General features: G+C 37.4%; 1 protein-coding gene across 13 annotated transcripts in view; it reads left to right on the top strand.

Moving 5' to 3' along the window:
• The window catches only part of FER (FER tyrosine kinase), a 530,899-nt gene that overhangs the window by 19,322 nt on the left and 488,337 nt on the right, over positions 1 to 23,240 (top strand). The window lies entirely within an intron of this gene.

Here is a 23,240-nt window from a genome sequence, read left to right as displayed (position 1 = left end):
TTTAAGAAGCTACTAGAATTATCTACTTCATAGTTTTTTTTTTTTGAAAAAAAAAGAAAGAAAGAAAAAAAAGGAATGAAGGGGAGGAACAAAGAGGAATAGGGAGAGAGAATGGGAGTGTTGCTTTATTCTATGCCAATAATTGTGCTTAATAATGGCCAAACAGTATTTCATTTAAACCTGTGAGTAGGTGTGATGTGGTACTGATAAGAGTGTATATTCTGTGTATTTAAAGTGGAGAGTTCTATAAATGTTTATTAAGTTTTCTTGTTCCAGATCTGAGTTCAAGTCCTGGATCTCTTTATTAATTTTCTGTCTTGTTGATCTATCTAATATTGATGTTGAAGTCTCCCACTATTATTGTGTGGGAGTCTAAGTCTCTTTATAGGTCTTATGTATCTGGGTGCTCCTGTATTGGGTGCGTATATATTTAGGATCATTAGCTCTTCTTGTTGCATTGATCCTTTTACCATTATATCTTTGTTGCTTTAAAATCTTATTTTATCAGAGGCGAGAATTGCAACTCCTGCTTTTTATTTATTTATCTATTTTTGCTCTCCATTTGGTTGGCAAATCTCTCTCCATCCCTTTGTTCTGAGTCCTTGCATGTGACATGGGTCTGGATGCAGCATACCGATGGATTTTGGCTGTATCTTTTTTTTTTTTTTTTTTGATATGGAGTTTCGCTGTTGTTACCCAGACTGGAGTGCAATGGCAGGATCTCGGCTCACTGCAACCTCTGCCTTCTGGGTTCAAGCAATTCTCCTGCCTCAGCCTCCCGAGTAGCTGGAACTACAGGTGCGCACCACCCTGCCCAGCTAATTTTTGTATTTTTAGTAGAGATGGGGTTTCACCTTGTTGACCAGGATGGTCTCGATCTCTTGACCTCGTGATCCACCCGCCTTGGCCTCCCAAAGTGCTGGGATTATAGGCGTGAGCCACCGCTCCGGCCTGGCTGTATCTTTTGATTGGGGGATTTAGTCTATTTAAATTTAGGACTACTGCCATTTGATGTTAGCTGGCTGTTTTGCCCATTAGTTGATGTAAATTCTTCATTATGTTGATGCTCTTTACTTTTTGGTATATTTTTGGAAAGGCTAATACTGGCTGTTCCTTTCTATGTATAATGCTTCCTTCAGAAGCTCTTGTAAAGCAGGCCTGGTGGTAATGAAATTTGAGTACTTGCTTGTTCATAAAAGATTTCATTTTTTCTTTGCTTGTGAAGCTTAGTTTGGCTGTAAATGAAATTCTGGGTTTAAAGTTTTTTTCTTTAAGGATGTTGTATATTGGCCCCCACTCTCTTCTGGCTTGTAGGGTTTCTGCTGAGAGATCTGCTATAAGTCTGATAGGTTTCCCTTTAAGGGTGACCTGACCTTTCTCTCTAGCTGACCTTAGTATTTTCTCCTTCATTTCAACCCTGGTGAATCTAACGATTATGTGCCTTGGGGTTGCTCTTCTTGAGGAATATCTTTGTGGTGTTCTCTGTATTACCTGGAGTTGAATATTGTTCTGCCTTGCTAGGTTGGGAAAGTTTTCCTGAATAATATCCTGAGGAGTATTTTCCAGCTTGGATTCATTCTCTTCGTTGTATTCAGGTACACCTATTAAACGTAAATTAGGTCTTTTCACATAGTCCCATATTTCTTGGAGACTTTGCTCATTCCTTTTTATCCTTTTTTCTCTATTCTTATCTTCTCGTTTTATTTCATTAAGTTGGTCTTCGACCTCTGATATTTTTTCTTCTGCTTGATCAATTCGACTGTTAAAACTTGTGCATACTTCACGAAGTTCCCGTGTTGTGTTTTTCAACTCCATTAATTCACTTATATTCCTCTCTATATTGTCTATTCTTGTTAGCATTTCATCAAACCTTTTTTTCAAAGTTCTTGGTTTCTTTGCATTGGGTTAGAGCAAGTTCTTTTAACTCCCAGAGGTTTCATATTATCCACCTTCTGAAGCCTACCTCTGTTAATGGAACACAGTCTTTCTCCATCAGGCCTTGTTCCATTGCTGATGAGGAACTGTAATCCCCTGTAGAGGGAGAGGCATTCTGATTTTGGGTATTCTCAGCCTTTTTAGGCTGGTTTCTTCCCTTCGTTATAAATTTATCCATCTGTCGTCTTTGTAATTACTGCCTTCCTAATTATGTTTCTGAGTGGACGTCCAATTTATTGATTCCCAGTGCCGGAATCTGAGCAACCCACTGTGCCAGCTGAAACAGCGGCGTTAAGATTGATGGTGCTTTTCTGCCCGGGAATCTCCGGTCTGGCTTCCTTCTTGAGTCCGTCCTTCAATCCGCTGGCAACTGAATAGATGACTCTGCCTTCCTGGAGCTCCAAACATCGGTCAAAAGGGGAACCAGTCCAGTTTATTCTGCACCAAGAACCGCCGCACTGAGGCGGCAAAACGGCCGTCTGGCCTCAAGAGTCGTGCTGGCAACCCATGGGGCTCCTCCGCTGGGAATCTCCTGGTCCATGAGCAACAAAAATTCGTCTGAAAGTGTGGCGTCTTCTTGTTCTCTGCCCTTTCACCAGGAGCTATCTTGGATCAGCTGTCTTGGATCAATCTTCTGTCTTGTCTGCTTTTTTTTTCCAAAACATAATTTCAACTTTAAATATACACTGCATTGGCTGAGGTTTTTATAATTGGTTGCATTTAGTTAAAGATAAGAAAACTGGGAGATGTATGTTGGACTTGATCTGCTGGCACTAGTCAGCAATTGAAATTCAAGGAGTTCCTCCTCCACCCTCCATTGCCTGTACCCACCTTCAAAGCAGGAATTCTATCTAGGAATATGTATCTATTAATAGTAGCTTTGGACATTATAAAGCAGTAGTAGTGTAGTCTTTCAAAAATGCAAACTTTCAAATCAGAAATAGATTAAAATGCAAATGATGTGTAAGCAAGTACACAGAGACACTCAGAGCTAAGCACAATAAGAAAAGATTTAATTAAATTCTTTCTCTGGTACTTGTGTAGAATTGTCACTCAGTGAGTGTTCTCTTTTACCATGTGGCCATGCATGGTCCACATGGCCAATGCATGTCCTTTATAAGGACATAATCTCGTTCCTTTTTATGGCTGCATAGTTTTCCTTGGTGTATATGTACCACATTTTCTTTATCCATTCTGTCATTGATGGGCATTTAGGTTGATTTCATATCTTTGCTATTGTGAATAGTATGGGAGTGAACACATGTGTGCATGTATCTTTATAATAGAATATTGGATATATATCCAGTAATGGGATTGCTGGGTCAAATGGTATTTTTGTCTCTAGGTCTTTGAGGAATCGCCACACTGTTTCTACAATGGTTGAACTAATTTTCACTCTCACCAATGGTGTAAAAGCATTCATTTTTCTCCACAACTTCACCAGCATCTGTTGGTTTTTGACTTTTTAATAATAGTCATTTTGACTGTTGTGAGATGGTATCTCATTGTTTGTTTATTTATTTTACTTTAAGTTTTGGGATACATGTGCAGAATGTGCAGGTTTATTATATAGGTATATGTGTGCCATGGTGGTTTGCTGCACCTATTGACCCGTACTCTAAGTTACCTCTCCTCACTCCCCAACCCCCAACAGGCCCTGGTGTGTGTTGTTCCTCTCCCTGTGTCCTTGTGTTCTGATTATTCTGCTCCCACTTATGAGTGAGAACATTCGGTGTTTGGTTTTCTGTTCCTGTGTTAGTTTGCTGAGGATAATGGCTTCTAGCTTCATCCATATCCCTGCAAAAGATATGATCTCATTCCTTTTTATGGCTGTGTAGTATTCCATGGTATATATATACCATATTTCTTTATCCAGTCTAATATTGATGGGCATTCGGGTTGGTTCCATGACTTTGTTATTATAAATAGTGCTGCAATAAATGTGTGTGTGTGTGTGTGTGTGTGTGTGTGTGTGTGTGTGTGTGTGTGTCTTTATAGTGGAATGATGTATATTCCTTTGAGTATATACCCAATAATGGGATTTCTGGGTCAAATGATATTTTTGGTTCTAGATCCTTGAGAAATTGCCATACTGTCTTCCACAGTGGTTGAATTTACATTCCCAGCAGCAGTGTAAAAGCATTCCTGTTTCTCCACAGCCTCGCCATTTCATTCTGACTGGCACAAGAGGGTATCTCATTCTGGTTTTGGTTTGCATTTCTCTAATGATCAGTGATGTGGAGGTTTTTTTCATATGTTTGTTGGCTACATAAATGTCTTCTTTTGAGAAGAGTCTGTTCATATCCTTTGCTCACTTTTAGATCCTTTTTCTTTTTCTTGTAAATGTTTTATGTTGTAAATTCTGGATATTAGATTTTTGTCATATGGGTAGATTGCAAAGATTTTGTCCCATTCTGTTGCCTGTTTGCTCTGATGATAGTTTCTTTTGCTGTGCAGAAGCTCTTTAGTTTGATTAGATCCCATTTGTCAGTTTTGGCTTTTGTTGCAATTGCTTTTGTCATTTTCATGATGCAGTCTTTGTCCATGTCTATGTCCTAAATGGTATTGCCTAGGTTTTCTGCTAGAATTCTTATGGTTTTTTGTTTTACATTTAAGTCTTTAATCCATCTTGAGTAAATTTTTGTATATGGTGTAAGGAAGGGGGTCCAGTTTCAGTTTTTTGCATATGGCTAGCCAGTTTTCCCAGCACCATTTATTGAATAGGAGATTCTTTCCCCATTGCTTGTTTTTGTCAGGTTTGTCAAAGATCAGATGGTTGTAGATGTGTTATTTCTGTGGTCTGTGTTCTGTTCCATTTGTCTGTATGTCTGTTTTGGTATCAGTACCATGCTGCTTTGGTTACTGTAGCCTTTTAGTATGGGTTGAAGTCAGATAATGTGATACCTTCAGCTTTGTTCTTTTTGCTTAGGATTGTCTTGGCTATATAGGGTCTTCTTTGATTCTATATGAAATTTCAAGTAGTTTTTTTTCTAATTCTGTGGAGAAAGTCAATGGTAGCTTAATGGGAATAGCACGGAATCATAAATTACTTTGGGCAATATGGCCATTTTCACCATATTGATTCTTTCTATCCATGAGGATGGAATGTTTTTCCATTTTTTTGTGTCTTCTCTTATTTCCTTGAGCAGTGGTTTGTAGTTTTCCTTGAAGATGCCCTTTACATCCCTTGTTAGCTATATTCCTAGGAATTTATTTTCTTTGGAGCAGTTGTGAATGAGAGTTCATTCATGATTTGGCTCTCTGCTTGTCTGTTGTTGGTGTAAACATTGTTTTTGTATACTAAGACTTTGCTGAAGTTGCTTATCAGCTTAAGGAGTTTTTGGGCTGAGACAATGGGATTTTCTAAATATAAAATCATGTCCAGAGACAGTTTGACTTTCTTCCTGTATGAATACCCTTTATTTCATATCCAGCCAAACTAAGCTTTATAAGTGAAAAAGAAATAAAATCCTTTCCCAACAAGCAAATGCTGAGAGATTTCAGCAAACAGAGATAGTTTGACTTTCTCTCTTCCTATTTGAATACTCTTTATTTCTTCCTCTTTTTTTTTTTTTTTTTTTTAAAGATGGGGTTTCACCATGTTGGTCAGGCTGGTCTTGAACTCCCGACCTCAGGTGATCTGCCCTGCCTTGGCCTCCAAAGTGCTTGGATTACAGGCGTAAGCCACCACTCCCGGCCGGTTTCTTCCTCTTGCCTAATTGCCCTGGCCAGAACTTCCAATACTGTGTTGGATAGGAGAGGTGAGAAAGGGCATCCTTGTCTTGTACCCGTTTTCAGAGGGAATGCTTCCAGCTTTTGCCCTTTTTTATATGATGTTGGCTGTGGGTTTGTCATAAATAGCTGTTATTATTTTGAGATATGTTCCATCAATACCTAGTTTAGTGAGAGTTTTTCACATGAAGGGATGTTGAATTTTATCAAAGGTTTTTTCCCTGTATCTACTGAGGTAATCATGTGGTTTTTTTCCCTTTACTTCAGTTTATGTGATGAATTATGTTTATTGATTAGTGTATATTGACCAGCCTTTCATCCCAGGGATGAAGCTGACTATAAACTTTTTGATGTGCTGCTGGATTCAGTTTGCCAGTTTTTTATTGATGATTTTTGCATTGATGTTTATCAGGGATATTGGCATGAAATTTTCTTTTTTTTTTTTTTGTTATGCCTCTTCCTGGTTTTTCTATCAGGATGATGCTGGCTTCATAAAATGAAGTAGGGAGGAGTCCCTCCTTTTTAATTATTTGGAATTGTTTCAGAAAGAATGGTAGCAGCTCCTGTTTGTATTTCTGGTAGAATTTGGCTGTCAATCTGTCTGGTCCTGGAATCTTTTTGATTGGTAGGCTATTACTTACTGCCTCAATTTCAAAAAACTTGTTACTGGTCTGTCTATTCAGGGATTTGACCTCCTTCTGGATTAGTCTTGGTAGAGTGTATATGTCCAGGAATTTATCTATTTCTTTTAGATTTTATTTTATTTTTTTTACATTCAGGTATTTATAATATTCTCTGATAGTAGTTTGTTATTTCTGTGGGGTTAGTGGTGATAACCCCTGTAGCATTTTTTATTGTGTCTATTTGATTCTTTTCTTTTTTCTTTATTAGTCTAGCTAGTGGTCTATTTTGTTAATTAAAAAAAAACCAGTTCCTGGATTCATTAATTGTTTTGAATGGTTTTTCATGTCTTTGTCTTCTTCAGTTCTGCCCTGATCTTAGTTATTTTTTGTTTTCTGCTAGCTTTTAGATTAATTTGCTCTTGCCTCTCTAGCTCTTTTAATTGTAATTTTAGTGTGTTGATCTGAGATCTTTCTAGCTTTCTGATGTGGGCATTTAATGCTACAGATTTACTTCTTGACACTACTTAGCTGTGTCGGTCCTGATACATTGTCTCTTTGTCTCTTTGTTCTCCATGGTTTCAAAGAACTTCTTGATTTCTGCCTTAATTTTACTATCTACCCAGTAGTTATTCAGGAGCAGGTTGTTCAATTTCTGTGTAATTGTGTGGTTTTGAGTGAATTTCTTAATACTGAGTTCTAATTTGATTGCACTGTGGTCTGAGAGGCTGTTTGTTAAGATTTCAGTTCTTTTGCATTTGCTGAGGAGTTTTTTTCCTCCCAATTATGTGGTCAGTTATATGTGGCACTAAGAAGAATGTGTATTCTGTTGATTTAAGCTGAAGAGTTCTGTAGATATCTTTTAGATCCACTTGATCCAGAGGTAAGTTCAAGTCCTGAATATACTTGTTAATTTTCTGTTTCGTTGATCTGTCTAATATTGACAGTGGGTTATTAAAGTCTCCCCCTCTTATTCTGCGGGAGTCTAAGTCTCTTTGTAGGTCTCTAAGAACTTGTTTTATGAATCTGGGTGCTTCTGAATTGGGTGCATATATATTTAGAATAGTTAGCTCTTCTTGTTGAATCAATCCCTTTACCATTATGTAATGCCCTTCTTTGTCTCTTTTGATCTTTGTTGGTTGAAAGTCTGTTTTGTCAGAAGTTAGGATTGCAACCGCAGCTTTTTTTGGCTTTCCATTTGCTTGGTGAATTTTCCTCCATCCCTTTATTTTGAGCCTATGTGTATCTTTTCCTGTGAGATGGGTCTCCTAAATACAGCACACCAATGAGTCTTGACTATTTATCCAATTTGCCAGTCTGTGTCTTTTGATTGGGGCATTTAGCCCATTTACATTTAAGGTTAGTATTGTTATGTGTGAGTTTGATCCTGTCATCATGATGCTAGCTGGTTATTTTGCACACTAGTTGATACAGTTTCTTCATAGTGTCATTGGTCTTTATATTTTGGTGTGTTTTTGCATGGCTAGGACTGGTTTTTCCTTTCCTTACTTAGTGCTTCTTTCAGGATCTCTTGCAAGGCAGGTGTAGTGGTAATGAAATCTCTCAGCATTTGCTTATCTGGAAAGGATTTTATTTCTTCTTCACTTATGAAGCTTAGTTTGGCTGGATATGAAATTCTGGATTGAAAATTATTTTCTTTAAGAATACTGAATAGTGGCCTCCATGTTCTTCTTCCTTGTAGAGTTTCTGCTGAGAGGTCCACTGTTAGTGTAATGGCTTCCCTTTGTAGGTGACCTGGCCTTTCTCTCCGGCTGTCCTTAACATTTTTTCCTTCATTTCAACGTTGGAGAATCTGATGATTATGTGTCCTGGGATTGATCTTCTCATGGAGTATCTTAATGGTGTTCTCTTTATTTCTTGAATTTGTATGCTGGCCTGTCTTGATAGGTTGGGGAAGTTCTCCTGGATAATTTCCTGAAGTGTGTTTTCTAGCTTAATTCCATTCTCCCTGTCTCCTTCAGGTACTCCAGTTAATCGTTGGTTTATAGGACTTTTTATGAAGTCTTGTATTTCTTGGAAGTTTTGTTAATTCCTTTTTATTCTTTGTTCTCTGCACTTGTCTGGAGACTATTTTTATTTCCATGTTTGTCACCTTTAGTAGGTTCTGAGCTTTTGGAAGCTAGAGACTTACTCATCTTATTCTTGGTGCTAATATGCTTGGCGAGTAGTTGCTCACATACAGATTCACTGAGCAAATTTTGAATGAATTAATTGTATTCTCATTACTCGTGAACTTGTCTAGTTATTTTTACTACACTGTAAATTATTTGAAAGGAATAATCTAGATTTTATTTACCTTTATATCCTAACAGTTATCTTTCATATTAATAAATGCCTGTTGATTTATATCAATACCTTAAAGAAAACATTTCTGTTAATAATTCTGTTCTTTTTAATACTTTTAAATATCAGTACTTCAAATGTACTTTAAAACTAAAAATATTATAGTTGATTTAAAAGCAAACATGTTGTTCATTTATTTATAGACTTTCAAAGTTTTTATTAATTGTTTTCTCTCAGTGGGAGATCATGATTCAATAATGTTGCTCCAATAGGCTGGGCAGTCTGGTGCTGTTTCACTTGCATGTAACTTTTATTTTAAATTGAATTATAACCAACACTTTAAAAAAAAAATAAAGAAAGCATAGGAGGAGTTTTAAATATTATGTCCATAGGTAACAAAGATCAGAATATATTAATTGGTAATGAATGGTGGTATTTTGGTAGATAAGCTTTGGTGAGTGTTCATTTCTGTGTTTAAGTGCTTCTGAAAAAAGACCTCACTTTGTATTCTTGGAAAGTCATTTTTCTGGTTTGTACTTGCATGCTTAGTGGCTTTTTGTGACTTTGTTTCTATCTTGCTGGGCAGCTTAATATTTTATTCAAACACAGTCACTCTATTTGTGACTTCTGTCAATATTAAAGCATGTAAAAGGTAAGACATACCTTATGGTAATTAATATTATACTTTAACTGGTTAATCATTTTATAGTCTTTATTACTATACAAACATATTCTGATAATGTAACTTGAACCATAAACTAATGTTGAAAGGTTTTTATTAGTCAAGGATTATAAATTTAAGCTGTATTGAATTTCCTTCTAATTCATAAGAATATATGTTGGGGGAAGAATGAAGGAATTCCTGTTTCTATTACATAGTTTTTATTCATGTATTTCTGATTTTTATAAGTTAGCATACTTTCAGTAGTATAGTTGAATCTCTTTATCGATGTTAAAATAAAGGAAATAAATAAATGTTTTCAACCCTAAGACATACTGCTATTAAAAAATAAATTGCCCTTTCTTGAAAGCAAATGCTCAAAACTGATTAAATTTCATGTTATATAAAAACAATATTTACATCTTTATACTTGGAAAATGTAAAAGTTGCCAGTTGTGGAGGCAAAAGTTTAAAAAAAGGAGACATTTTATACAGATGCTTGCATATACCCTTATATTCACAAGAAATACTGTGGGAATGCTATTATCCTGCCAAGGAAACTAGTTATCTGTTTTACATTTTGCCATTTAGTAACTTCCATTTTTTTGAAAAACTATGTATTTAGACTGGGTGTGGTGGATCATGCCTGTAATCCCAGCACTTGGGAGGTCAAGGTGGACAAATCACCTGAGGTCAAGAGTTTGAGACCAGACTCACCAACATGGAGAAACCCCGTCTACCAAAAATACAAAATTAGGCAGACTGGTGGTGCATGACTGTAATCCCAGCTACTGGGGAGGCTGAGGCGGAGAATTGCTCGAATCTGAGAGGTGGAGGAGGTTGCAGTGAGCCGAGATCGCGCCATTGAACTCTAGCCTGGGCAACAAGAGCAAAACTCTGTCTCAAAAAAACCAAGAAAGAAAACAAACAAACAAAAAACCTCGATTATGTATTTACAGATTTATTTTATGTAAATTAAACTTCTCATTTTAGAAAATAGCAATTTTAATGGTTTTAAAAAAAGTTTTAAATCACTATTTATGGTGAATTGAAAATCCAACATGTAAGCACTCACTTAATACTAGTTACCAAATTAAAGAACATTAAATAAGATAGATTTAAATAAATCTACATAGTCAATACTTTAGTAGGATTTTTACTACTTTCACTTTTTAGAAATATATTTTTTAAAACTAGGTACTGTTGTTAATAACATGCACTTTTGTATAATATTCTGTTTCTGCCTGATTTATACTTACTATCCAGGAAATTATAGAGATTACTGTTTAAAAATCTCATTTTATTGACTTCTGCAGGCCGGGCATGTTGGCCTATGCCTGTAATCCCAGCATTTTGGGAGGCCGAGGTGGGAAGATTGCTTGAGGCCAGGAGTTGGAGACCAGTCCGTGATTGTTGTTGTTTTTTTTAAACTGGTGAATTTGGAAAGATCTTTATAGCTCTAAATTGTAGTCCTTTGTCATATATATGGCTTGCCAATATTTTCTCCCAGTCTGTAGCTGGTCTTATTCTTATTTTTATTTTTATCTAATGGAATTTTTTAGAGCAGTTTTAAGTTCACAGCAAAATTTGGAGAAATGTACAGATTTCCCTGTACCTCCACCCACTACACATTCTTTATTACCAATATTTCTCACCAGAGTGGTGTATTTATAATTGGTGAACCTACACTGATATGTCATTATCCCCCAAAGACTATAGTTTATATTAGGGTTCACTCTTGGTGGTGTACATTTTATGGGTTTGGAAAAATGTACAGTGACATGTATCCACCATTATAGCATATAGAGGCTAGTTTTACTGTCCTAAAAATTCTTCGTGCTCCAACTATTCATTCCTCTCTTCCCTGTAAACCCTGGCAACCACTGATCTTTTTACTGTTGTATTAGTCCATTTTCATGTTGCTGATAGAGACATACCTGAGACTGGAAATTTTACAAAAGAAAGAGGTTTATTGGACTTACAGTTCCACATGAGTGTGGAGGCCTCAGAGTCATGGTGGAAGGAGAGAGGAGGAGCAAGCCAAATCTTATATGGTTGGCAGCACGCAAAGAGAGTTTGTGCAGAGAAACTCCCATTTTTAAAACCATCAGATTTCGTGAGACTCATTCACTATTCATGAGAATAGCAATGGAAAGACCCACCCCCATGATTCAGTCATCTCCCACTGGGTCCGTTCCACAACACATCAACTGTCTTCATAGTGTAGCTTCTCTCAGAATGTCAAATAGTTATAATTGTACCATATATGGCCTTTTCGGATGGGCTTCTTTCATTTAGTAGTGTGTCTTTAAATTTCTCCATGTTTTTTCATGGCTTGATAGTTCAGTTGTTTTTAGTGCTGAACAATATTCCATCATTTGCATTTACCACAGTTCATCTGTTCACCTATTGAAAGACATCTCGGTTGCTTCCAAGTTTTGGTAATTATGAACAAATCTGCTGTAAACATTGATGTTCGATGTTCAAGTTTTTGTGTGCCTATAAAATTTTAACTCTTTCCATACCAAGAATTTATGGGGCATTTAATTTAGTTGTAGTTAATATGATCATATTTTGTATGGTAAGAGTGTGTTTAGTTTTGTAAGAAACTGCCAAACACTCTTTCAAAGTGGCTATACTATTTTGCATTCTTAACAGCAATAAATGAGAGCTCCTGTTGGTCCACATCCTCACCAGCATTGAGGATTAGTAGTGTCCTGGATTTTGGCTATTCTGATAAATGTACGGTGGTACCTCATTGTTGTTTTAATGTGCATTTCCTGGAAGTCATGTGATGTGGAGCATCTTTTTGAATGCTTATTTGCTGTTTGTCTATATTCTTTGCTGAGTTGTCTGTTAAGGTCTGTGCCCCATTTTTAAATTTGCTTGTTTGTTTTCTTTTTATTCTTTGTATATTCTGGATAACAGTCCTTTATCAGAGAGATCTCTTATAAATATATTTTCCCAGTTTGTGGTTTGCCTTTTCATTTTCTTGGCAATGTGTTTCAAAGAGCAGAAAGTATAATTTTAATGAAGTCCAGCTTATTTTCTTCATAGATTGTGTCTTTGGTATTACATTTTAAAAGTCATATTCAGATTCAAGGGAATCTAAATTTTCTCCTATGTTGTCCTCTAGGAGTTTGAGTTTTGCATTTTACGTTTAGGGCTATGATTAATTTTGAGTTAATTTTTGTGAAGTATGTAAGATCTGTGTCTAGGCTCTTTTTTTTTTTTTTTTGACAAGTGGATGTCCAATTTGTTTTAGCACCATATGTTGAAAAGTCTATCTTTTTCTTGGTTGTATTGCTTTCTTTGTCAACGATCAGTTGACTGTATTTTTCTTGGTCTATTTCTGTACTCTGTATTCTGTTCCATTGATCTATTTGTTCTTTTGCCCATACCACACTTGTCTTGATTACTGTAACTTTATTGTAAGTCTTGAAATTGAGCAGCGTCAGTCCTCCAACTTTCTTCTTTTTTTTTAATGCTCTGTTGGCTATTCTGGGTCTTTTATCAGAATCTGTTTGAGATCTTGATTGAGATTAAATCGAATCTAATAAATGAAATTGGGAAGAATTGACATTTTGACAGTATTGACTCTTCTTGTCCATGAACATGGAATATCTCTTCATTTATTTTGTTCTTCGATTTCTTTAATCAGAAGTGTGTAAGTTTTTCTCATGGATCTTGAACATACTTTGTTAGATTTATATGTAAGTATTCCGTTTTGGAGGCTACAAATATAAATGGTATTTTGTTTTTACTTTCAAATTTTACTTGTTCATTGCTGGTATATGGGAAAGCAATTGACTTTTGTGTATTAACCTTGTAGCCTGCCATTACCGTAATTACTTATTAGTTTAAAAAGTTCTTCGCATCAGTTCTTTCAGATTTTCTACATAGACAGTTTTGTCATCTGTGAACAAACACAGTTTTATTTTATTTTTCACAATCAGTACATTTTAACTTCTTACTGCATTAGCTAGGACTTTCAGTAAGATGTTGAGAAGGAGAGGTGACAGGGGACAATTTTGTCTTGTTCCAGATTTTAGTAGGATCAAAATAATAAAATACAAACTACCTCCTCCATCCCTTTTAGCATTGTTGTTATTTATTATACTTACGGATAAATATACATAAGTATATATCTGTATACACACACATAATCGAATATATTGTTGCTATTTGAACAAATGCTTATGTGTTAGATCAACTGAGTAAGAAAAACAAATGGTTTTTAAATCTTACCTTCACTTATTACTCTCCAGTACTTTTCTTTTCTTTTCTTCTTTTTTTAAAAATACTACTTTAGGTTCTGGGGTACATGTGCAGATCATGCAGGATTATTGCATAGGTACATATATGGCCATGTGGTTTGCTGCCTCCATCCCCCTGTCACCTATGTCTGGCATTTCTCCTCATGTTAACCATCTCCAACCTCCCTACACCCCGCTGTCTCTCTCCTAGACCCCCCAAACAGACCCCCAGTTTGTGATGCCCCTGTCCCTGTGTTCATGTCTTCTCATTGTTCAACACCTGCCTATGAGTGAGAACATGTGGTGTTTGATTTTCTGTTCTTGTGTCAGTTTGCTGAGAATGATGGTTTACAGATTCATCCATGTCCCTGCAAAGGACACGAACTCATCGTTTTTTATAGCTGTATAGTATTCCATGGTGTATATGTGCCACATTTTCCTTGTCCAATCTATCATCGTTGGGCATTTAAGTTGGTTCCAGGTCTTTGCTATTATAAACAGTGCCGCGATGAACATATGTGTGCATGTGTCTTTATAATAGAATGATTTATAATCCTTTGGATATATACCCAGTAATGGGATTGCTGGGTCAAATGGAATTTCTATTTCTAGTTCCTTGAAGAATTACCACTCTGTCTTCCACAATGGGTGAAATAATTTACACTCCCAGGAACAGTGTAAACGTGTTCCTACTTTTCCACATCCTCTCCAGCATGTTGTCTTCAGATTTTTTAATGACTGCCAGTCTAACTGGCATGAGATGGTATCTCAATGTGGTTTTGATTTGCATTTCTCTAATGACCAGTGATGATGAGCATTTTTTCATATGTTTGTTGGTCTCATATACGTCTTCTTTTGAAAGTGTCTCTTCATGTCCTTCACCTACTTTTGAATCGCTTTTTATTTTTCTTATAAATCTGTTTTAGTACTTTGTAGATTCTGTATATTAGCCCTTTATCAGATGTATAGATTGCAAAAATTTTTTCCCATTCTGTTGGTTGCCGGTTCACTCTAATGAGTGTTTATTTTGCTGTGCAGAAGCTCTGGAGTTTAATTAGATCCCATTTGTCTGTTTTGTCTTTTATTGCCAATGCTTTTGGTGTTTTAGTCATGAAGTCCTTGCCTATACCTATGTCCTGATGGTTTTGCCTAGGTTTTCTCCTAGGATTTTTATGGTGTTAGGTCTTATGTTTAAGTCTTTAATCCATCTGGAGTTAATTTTAGTATAAGGTGTCAGGAAGGGGTCCAGTTTCTGTTTTCTGCACATGGCTAGCCAGTTTTCCCAACACCATATACTAAACAAGGAATCCTTTCCCCGTTGCTTGTTTTTGTCATGTTTGTCAAAGATCAGTTGGTTGTAGATGTGTGGCGTTGCCTCTGAGGCCTCTGTTCTGTTCCATTGGTCTATAACTTTGTTTTGGTACCAATACCATGCTGTTTTGATTACTGTAGCCTTGTAATATAGTTTGACATCAGGCAGCATGATGCCTCCAGCTTTGTTCTTTTTGCTTAGGATTGTCTTGGCTATGTGGGCTGTCTTTTGGTTCCACACAAGGTTTAGGTGGATTTTCTTCCAGTTCTGTGAAGAGGGTCATAGGTAGCTTGATGGGATAGCATTGAATCTATAAATTACTTTGGGCAGTATGGCCATTTTTACAATATTGATGCTTCCTATCCATGAGCATGGAATGTTTTTGCATCTGTTTGTGTCCTCTATTATTTCCTTGAGCAGTGGTTTGTGGTTCTCCTTGAAGAGGTCCTTTACATCCTTTGTTAGTTGTATTCCTAGGTATTTTATTCTCTTTGTAGCAATTGTGAATGGGAGTTCACTCTTGATTTGGTTCTCTTTTAGTCTGTTATTGGTGTATAGGAATGCTTGTGATTTCTGCACATTAATTTTGTATCTTGAGACTTTGCTGAAGTTGCTTATCAGTTTCAGGAGATTTTGGGCTGAGATGATGGGGTCTTCTAAATATACAATCATGTTGTCTGCAAATAGAGACAATTTGACTTTATCCTTTCCTAATTGAATATGCTTTATTTCTTATTCGTGCCTGATTGCTCTGGCTAGAACTTCCAATACTATATTGAATAGGAGTGGTGAGAGAGGGCATCATTGTCTAGTGCCAGATTTCAAAGGAGATGCTTCCAGTTTTTGCCCATTCAGTATCATTTTGGCTGTGGGTTTGTCATAAATAACTTTTATTATTTTGAGATATGTTCCATCAATACCTAGTTTATTGAGAGTTTTTAGCATAAAGCACTGTTGAATTTTGTTGAAGGCCTTCTTTGAATCTACTGAGATCATCATGTGGTTTTTGTCTTTGGTTCTGTTTATGTGGTGGATTACGTTTATAGACTGGCATATGTTGATCTAGCCTTGCATCCCTGGAATGAAACCTACTTGATCATGATGGATACACTTTTTGATGTGCTGTTGCAGTTGGTTTCCCAGTATCTTATTGAAGATTTTTGCATCTGTGTTCATCATGGATATTGATCTGAAGTTTTCTTTTCTTGTTGAGTCTCTGGCAGGTTTTGGTATCAGGATGATGTTGGTCTCATAAAATGATTTGGGAAGGATTCTCTCTTTTTGGATTGTTTGGAATAGTTTCATAAGGAGTGGTACTAATTCCTCTTCATATGGTTGGTAGAATTCGGCTGTGAACCCATCTGGACCTGGGCTTTTTTATGGTTGATAGGCTATTAATTGCTGCCTCAACTTTAGCCCTTTTTATTAGGCTGTTCAGGGTTTCAGCCTCTCCCTGGTTTAGGCTTGGAAGAATGCACGTGTCCAGGAATTTATTCATTTCTTCCAGGTTTACTGGTTTATGTATATAGAGTTGTTTATTTTTTAATTTTTTTTTTAAATGATGGGGTTTCAGCATATATATTGGTCAGGCTGGTCTTGAACTCCTGACCTTAGGTGATCCGTCCGCCTCAGCCTCCCAAAGTGCTAGGATTACAGGGGTGAGCCACCGCGGCCGGCAAGTTGTTTATAGTAATTTCTGTTGCTAGTTTGTAATTCTGTGGACTCGGTGGTGAAATCCCCTTTATCTTTTTTTATTGAATCTATTTGATTCTTCTCTCTTTTCTTTTTTATTAATCTAGCTAGTGGTCTGTCTAGTTTGTTGATCTTTTTAAAAAACCAGCTCCTGGAATTATTAATTCTTTGAAGGATTTTTTTGTGTCTCTATCTCCTTCAGTTCTGCTCTGATCTTAGTTATTTCTTGTCCCCTGCTAGGTTTTGCATTTTTTTGATATTTCTCCTCTAGCTCTTTCAATTTTGATGATAGGGTGTCGATTTTAGATCTTTCTTCGCTTCTCATATGGGCATTTTTGCTGTAAATTTTCCTTCAGACAGTGCTTTAAATATGTCCCAGAGATTCTGGTATGTTGTGTCTTTGTTCTCGTTGATTTCAAAGAACATCTTTATTTCTGCCTTCATTTCACTGTTTATCCAGTCAACATTCAAGAGCCAGTTGTTCAGTTTCCATGAAGTTATGTGGTTCTGAATGAGTTTCTTACTCCTGAGTTCTAATTTGATTGCTGTGTGGTCTGAGAGACTGTTATGATTTCCGTTCTTTTGCACTTGCTGAGAAGTGATTTACTTCCAATTATGTGTTCAATTTTAGAGTAGATATGATGTGGTGCTGAGAATGTATATTCTGTGGATTTGGGGTGGAGAGTTCTGTAGATGTCTATTAGGTTTGCTTGGTCCAGATCTGAGTTCAAGTCCTGGATATCCTTGTTAATTTTTTGTCTCATTGATCTGTCTAATATTGAGAGTGGAGTGTTAAAGTCTCCCACTATTGTCTTGTGTGAATCTAAGTCTCTTTGTAGGTTGTTAAGAACTTGCTTTATGTATCTGGGTGCTCCTGTATTGGGTATGTATATATTTAGGATCGTTAGCTCTTCTTGTTGCATCGATCCTTTTACCATTAGTAATGCCCTTCTTTGTCTCTTTTGATCTTTATTGGTTTAAAGTCTGTTTTATCAGAGACTAGGATCTCAACTCCTGCTTTTTTTGCTATCCATTTGCTTGGTAAATCTTCCTCCATTCCTTTATTTTGAGCCTATGTGTGTCCTTGCATGTGAGATGGGTTTACTGAATACAGCACACTAATGGGTTTTGACTTTTTATTCAATTTACCAGTCTGTGTCTTTTAATTGGGCCATTTAGCATTTACATTTAAGGTTAATATTGTTACATGTAGGCCGGGCGCGGTGGCTCAAGCCTGTAATCCCAGCACTTTGGGAGGCTGAGGCGGGTGGATCACGAGGTCAACAGATCGAGACCATCTTGGTCAACATGGTGAAACCCCGTCTCTACTAAAATTACAAAAAATTAGCTGGGCACAGTGGTGCGTGCCTGTAGTCCCAGCTGCTTGGGAGGCTGAGGCAGGAGAATTGCCCGAACCCAGGAGGTGGAGATTGCGGTGAGCCGAGATCGCGCCATTGCACTCCAGCCTGGGTAGCAAGAGCGAAACTCCGTCTCAAAAAAAAAAAAAAAAAAAAATATTGTTACATGTGAGTTTTATCCTGCCATTTTGATGCTAGTTTATTTTGCCCATTAGTTGATGCAGATTCTTCATTGTATGGATGGTCTTTACCAGTTGGTACCTTTTTGGAGTGACTGGTACTGGTTATTCCTTTCCATGTTTAGTGCTTCTTTCAGGAGCTCTTGTAAGGCAGGTCTGGTGGTAATGATATCTCTCAGCAATATCTCGTTTGGAAAGGATTTTATTTCTCCTTTGCTTATGAAGCTTAGTTTGGCTGGATATGAAATTCTAGGTTAAAAGTTCTTTTCCTTAGGGATGTGGAATATTGGCCCCCACTCTCTTCTGGCTTGTAGGGTTTCTGCCAAAAGATCTGCTGTGAGTCTGTGTGCTTCCCTTTGTGGGTAATCTGACCTTTCTCTCTGGCTGCCCTTAGCATTATTTCCTTCATTTCAATCCTGGTGAATCTGTTGATTATGTGCCTTGGGGTGCTCTTCTTGAGGAATGTCTTTGTGGTGTTCTCTGTGGTGTTCCACATTTCCTGGAGTTGAATGTGGCCAGCCTTGCTTGGTTCGGGAAGTTCTCCTGGATAATATCCTGAGGAGTGTTTTCCAGTTTGGATTCATTCTCTCCATCACATTCATGTACACCTATCAAATGTAGATTAGTGCTTTTGACATAATCCCATATTTCTTGGAGGCTTTGTTCATTTCTTTTTACTCTTTTTTCTCTATCCTTGCCTTCTCGTTTTATTTCATTGAGTTGATTTTTGACCTCTGTTATCCTTTCTTCTGCTTGGTCAGTTGGGCTGTTGAAACTTGTGTACGCTTCACACAGTTCTCGTGTTGTGTTTTTCAGCTCCATCAATTCATTTATATTCTTCTCTAAGCTGTATATTCTCATTAGCTTTTCATCTCACCTTTTTTCGAGGTTCCTAGTTTCTTTGCATTGGGTTAGAACACGTTCTTTTAGCTCAGAAATGTTTGATATTACTCACCTTCTGAAGCCTGTTTCTGTCAATTCGTCAGACTCATCTCCATCGAGCCTTGTTCCCTTGCTGGTGAAGAATTTTGATCCCTTGGAGGAGGAGAGGCATTCTGATTTTTGGTGTTTTCATCCCTTTTGTGCTGGTTTCTTCCCATCTTTGTGGATTTATCTACCTGTGGTCTTTGTAGTTGGTGACTCTTGGATAGGGTCTCTGAGTGGGTATCCTTTTTGTTGATGTTGAAGTTATTTCTATTTTTTAGTTTTCCTTCTAACAGTGAGGCCCCTTTACTGTAGGACTGCTGGAGGTCCACTCAAGATCCTGCTTGCCTGGATCACCTGAGGTGGCTGCAGAACAGCAAGGGTTGCTGCCAGTTTCTTCTTCTGTTATCTTCATCCCAGAAGGGTACCCGCCAGATGTCAGCCTGTACTCTCCTTTCTGAGGTGTCTCTGTGGATATATACGGGTCAGGGAGCTGCTTGAGGAGATAGTCTGTCCCTTATAGGAGCTTAAGTGCTGAGCTGGGACCTTTGTTGTTCTATTCAGAGCTTCTGGGTATGTATATTTAAGGCTCCTTTAGCGGAACCCATAAATGCCTTTTTCTCCAGGTGCTCTGTTCTGGGAAGGGGCTTTGTTTATAAGTTTCTGACGTGTTGCTGCCTTTTTTCAGAGATGTCCTGCTCAGGAAGGAGATAGTCTAGTCACTCTGTGCCAGCAGAGGCATTACTGAGCTGCTGTGGGCTTTGCCCAGCTGCTGTGTGAACTTCCTTGTGGTTTTGTTTACAGAGGTACAATTATAACGGCCTCAATAATGATGGACTGCCTCAGTAAAGGCAGATTGCCTTGGTAATGGCAGACTGCCTTCATAATGGTGGACTGCCTTGGTAATTGTGAACTGCCTCAGTAATGGCTAATGCCCTTCCCCCCATCGAGCTGGATGGTCCCGGTTCTGCTGCACTTGCTTTGAAACTCTCCATCCAGAGTGTTTCAGATTGCTTATCTTTATAGGGGTGGGACCTGTGGAGTCAGATCACCTGGCTCCCTGTTTCAGCCCCCTTTTTTTCAGTTGAATGGGCAGCTCTGTCTCCCAGGTGTTCCAGGTGCCTGTTGAAACGGCCACTGGATTTGTGTGTGTTATTGTGTGGAGACCTGCAGCGCGGCTGTGCTGGGTATTTGTGGTGCTTTACACACCGGAGATCTCTTGGTGTGTGAACAGTAAAAACTCGTTTGGAAATGCAGTAATCACTTACCCTCTGCATTGTTCTCACTGGGAGCTGCATTCCAGAGCTGTTCCTATCCAGCCATCTTCGATCTCTCCCTCTCCAGTACTTTTCTTTATATAATCTTGGTTTCTGGCCAGTATCATTTTCCTTCCCCTGAAGAACTTTTCTTTTGGATATTTCTTGCACATTGGATCTACTGGCAACAAATTCCCTCAATTTTTATGTTTGAGAAACTGTTTCTCTTTCACTTTTGAAGGATAATTTTGCAAGGCACATAATTCTAGATTAGTTGTTTTTTTAAATTTTTATCTTAACAGTTTAAATATTTCACTTCACTTTCTTCTTGCTTATACGGTTTTGGGGGTAATGTCGATGTAACTGTTCTCTTAGCTTTTTGATAGGTAATGTCTTTTTTCCATTGGCTTCTTTCAGGGTTTTTTCCTTCATCTTTTATTTTCTGTAGTTTGAATTGTGATATGGCTAGGTGTAAACTTTTTTTTTTTTTTTTTTTTTTAGTCATTGTCCTGCTTGGAGTTTTCTAAGCTTTTTGCATTGGTGGTTTAGTGCTTGACATTGATTTGGTGAAACTGTGTTTATTATTGTATCAAATATTTTTTGTGTTTTTCTCTTTCTTCTTTTGGTATTCCTATTACATGTATGTTACACCTTTTATAGTTGTCCCCCAATTTTGTGTATTCTGTTCTATATATTTTTAGTCTTTTTTCTGTTTCCTTGTAGTTTTTTTAAGGTATCTATTGGGGGATATCCTCTAGATATTCTTTCCTCAGCTGTGTCCAGGTTACTAGACTGAACTTATCAACCTAATTGAACTCAGCATAGGCCTTCTTCATTTCTCTTATGGTGTTTTTGATCTCTAATTTTGGTTCTTTCTTAGAATTTCTATTTCTCTGCTTACATTGCCTATCTCTTCTTGTATGCAGTCTATTTTATCCATTAGAAACCTTAGTATATTTACCATGTTTTTTTTTAGTAATTGATCTGATGATTCTCACATCCTCTGCTATATCTGAGTCTGGTTCTTATACTAGCTCTCTTCAGACTGTGTGTTTTTGTTTGTTTGAGATGGAGTCTCACGGTCAACTAGGCTGGAGTGCAATGGTGCAGTCTTGGCACACTGTAATCTCTGCTTCCTGGGTTCAAGCGATTGTCCTGCCTCAGCCTCCCAAGTAGCTGGGATTACAGGCACCTGCCACCATACCTGGCTAATTTTTGTGTTTTTAGTAGAGGCAGCATTTCACTATGTTGGTCAGGCTGGTCTGAAACTCCTGACCTTAGGTGATCCACCCCAATGATTAGATCCCAGTCTTTTGATGAGTCTCTGTGTCTCTGGCTGTGACCTTCACAGATGTTTCTTAGGACTTACTCCCCTGTGTCCCCAGGTAAGACAGCATGACTAGTATGGGCTGCAATGAGTATTTCCTAGTTCCCTTCCTGCAAGTTAATTAGGCTCTGATAAACCCCAGCAGGCTCTGGTTAAATAGTTTCTCCTGAGGGAAAGACGTTATTAAGAACAGAATGCTCTGGCTTATTTAAAGATGATTTTGTTTTCCCTCCCTCTGTCATAAACTTGAGGGTTTTATTTCCCCTCTAATATATATTGTGAGAACCATATTGGTTTCCTGGAGGTAAAACTAATAAAAGTATGAAGGCTGTCCTACGACTGAGTCCCCCTGGCATTTTTAAGTTTCCCACTTGTCCACATGGAGCCTTCAGCAGTTTGTCAATTAAAGTTCAGTCTTTCCTACCCTGCACTTTTTCCTGTAGAGTTTTCTGCTTCAGTGTGATGGGATTATCTGTGGTCACCTGTTTCTACAATTTATGGGGCAGTGGTTTGCTGTGTGTCTTCATTTCTCTTGCTGATCTGAGAAGAGTCATAGATTTTTCAGTTTGTTTAGCTTTTCTTGTTGGTAGGGTGGCTTAGTGACTTCCAAGTTTTATTTTTTTATTATTTATTTATTTAATTTTTTTAGAGATGGCATCTTGCTATATTGCCCAAGCTGAACTGGAACTCCTGGCCTTAAGTGATCCTCCTGCCTCAACCTCCTGCATAGCCCAAGTTTCTTAGATGCCCACTAGAAGCAGAAGTTGCAGCTTCTTTTCATCTTGTTCACATGAGCAAAATATTTTATTTTCAATGAGGTCCATTTTATTCATTTTTTTCTTTTTTGGGTTGTGGTTTTGGTGTCAACTCCAAGAAATCCACCTAGTTTTAGATCTTAAAGATTTCCTTCTATATTTTTTTTCTCTAAACTTTAGCAGCTTTATGTTTACATTTAAGTCCATAATCCTTTTGAGTTAAATTTTTGTTTCCTTTTTATTTTTATTTTTGGTAGAGATGTGGTTGTGCTTTGTTGCCAGGGTGATCTTGAACTCCTGGGCTCAAGCAGGATGCCTGCTTTGGCCTCCCAAAGTGCTGGGATTACAGGTGTGAGCCCCTGTGCCAGGCCTGGGTTTATTTTTAACAGTTGTTTTTTCTTTCTTCTTTTCTGCCAGTAGATGCCTAATTGCTCCTATACTGTTTGTTGAGAAGGCGATTCTTCTTTTGTTAAATTACTATTAGCTCTCTGTCAAAAATCAGTTGAACATATTTGTGTTGGTTATTTCTGGATTCACTTTTCTGTTTCATTGATCTATTGTCTGTCTCCTGCTAATGGCACACTGTCTTGATTTCTTTAGCTATATGGCAGGCTGGATCATATTTCTTTGAATTTTCTTTCAGTCTGACTCTCTCTTCTTCTTTCACTCTGATGATACAAATGATGGATCTATTGTTGTCCCACAGGTCCATGAGGCTTTGTTAATTTTTTTTCTGTGTTGTTTGGATTGGGTGAATTCTGGTGTGCTGTCCATAAGCTCGTTGATTGTATCCTGTGTCATCTTCACTCTACTTCTGAATCTATCTATCTTGTCTTTGTTATTGCATTATTTAGTTACATAATTTTCATCTGGTTATTTTTTTAACTTGTATTTCTTTGCTTAGATCTTCTATTTTCACATTTGTTTTA

Source organism: Callithrix jacchus, chromosome 2, assembly GCF_049354715.1.
Source record: "Callithrix jacchus isolate 240 chromosome 2, calJac240_pri, whole genome shotgun sequence".
In the NCBI taxonomy this organism is placed as follows: Eukaryota; Metazoa; Chordata; class Mammalia; order Primates; family Cebidae; genus Callithrix; species Callithrix jacchus.
The sequence above is the reverse complement of the archived record's forward strand: the minus strand, read 5'-3'. Positions and strand labels throughout refer to the sequence as shown.